Here is a 1,754-nt window from a genome sequence, read left to right as displayed (position 1 = left end):
ATTACATTAATCAAATGAAATAGTATGAAATCAAATGGTTTAACCTAGCAAATGAAATGATAAATCCAGATTCCAAATCATGTGGTGTCACATGAAATGATTTAACGAACAAAACCAAGTGATGAATTTAAATTTCAAATGACGTGGTATTAAATATTTAACCCAACAAACGGAAAGAACAAGCCTACACAAAACCAAAGGGAGTCTCCCTTCTTCAGTCTGTAGGTCTTATATATAGACCAACTAGCATCCCACTTCTTAAAAAACTTCATCCATTCAGTTTGGACAACACCAGATATTACTGATAAATTTAACGTATGAACAAAGAACAAGCCTACACAAAACCAAAGCGAGTCTTCCTTCTTCAGTCTGTGGATCTGTATTGAAAACCAATGAATATGCACACTGGACATACAATATTTATATTTTTGAACCGGTTATAAATTGGAAATTTAATTTTGTATTGGAAAAGAGTAAATAAAAACTGGGAGAGGAAATTGGCTAATACAATAAAAATAGTGGCCACAGGGGGGATCGAACCCACGACCTTCGCGTTATTAGCACGACGCTCTAACCAACTGAGCTATGCGGCCAGTTGAAAACTTTGGCTTCTTAAATACAACATAAGAATAAGTAGTCAGTTTACAGCTGGTATAAATACTTTTACACAGAGAATGATTAAAATAGAGGCAATCCAAAAAGTTAGAAGAAATATAAACAACACATAAACAAAGTAAATGTGTACGTAACAATTATAAAAGCCACGAAAACATTTAAAAAGAAATTTACTGCAAATTAAAAAGAAACACATTGTGTTGTCTATTTCTCCAATTTAAGATAATGCGTAAAAGGTATTTGAAAACATGTTTAGGTCAACAAGGTCAGATGAAAATATTACAATAAGATTTCAGCAATATCATTGAGACACAAAAGTTGGTAAATATTAATTCTACCTACCCGACTTCAAAAGTGTCAAATCTACCAGGTTATAAACAATTCCTCTTTATCTATTTTTAATAAGGAATTATCTTGTACAAAGTACTTTGTAAACAAAGCCTGACGTTTTTTTTTTAATGGTGTTGATTAACAATAAAGACGCATTTCCGCAGTCTCTCTGTTGAACAGAAATTTAGTAGATAACTAGACCAGCAAGTTGCTCTCCACCTTTTTTTTTTTTCTTTGACTGGCGGCGGTCAAAGAAAAAAAAAAAGGTGGAGAGCAACTTGCTGGTCTAGTAGATAACTAGATACATTTTTGTTGTTGTTGTTGTTGTTGTACCCATTGCCAAATTGAAATGGAAATTTGTGTAATATAATAGAAGTGAGGAAAAAAGGAGAAGAAAATAAAAGTACGGCCACAGGGAGGCTGACCAAATCCACGCGCTAACCATCAGAGCTGTGTGGCCGATTGGTAATCAAATCCCACCAACACAAGCTATAAAAATGAGCAACATATGGTTACAGCTGACAGACATAATTTCACGAAAAATTAGGTTACGTAAAAGCGAAGTCAAAATTTGTATTTCTGAACCTGTGAAAAAAATTGGAAATTTAATTTTGTACTAGAGGAGAGTAAACAATCGTTAAGGCAATAAAAACATGACCACAGGGGAGATCGAACATACGACCTTCGCGATATTAGCACGACGCTCTAACCAACTGAGCTATGCGGCCAGTTGATAACACAAAGGTTCTGATATAGTCCATAAGACTGAGTAAAGACTTTGGACAGACGACATACATAACTTGACACAG

At 34.3% G+C, this 1,754-nt stretch overlaps 1 non-coding gene across 1 annotated transcript; it reads right to left on the bottom strand.

The window, feature by feature from the left end:
* Positions 1-519: 519 nt before the first annotated feature.
* Positions 520-593, bottom strand: Trnai-aau (transfer RNA isoleucine (anticodon AAU)). Its single transcript has one exon. It is a non-coding gene; the product is annotated as a tRNA-Ile (tRNA).
* Between the last annotated feature and the right edge of the window lie 1,161 nt (positions 594-1,754).

This window comes from Sinohyriopsis cumingii, chromosome 14 (assembly GCF_028554795.1).
Source record: "Sinohyriopsis cumingii isolate HCF-2022 chromosome 14, ASM2855479v2, whole genome shotgun sequence".
NCBI classification, from domain to species: domain Eukaryota; kingdom Metazoa; phylum Mollusca; class Bivalvia; order Unionida; family Unionidae; genus Sinohyriopsis; species Sinohyriopsis cumingii.
Note: the sequence above shows the minus strand (reverse complement) of the source record. Positions and strands in the feature narration are given on the sequence as shown.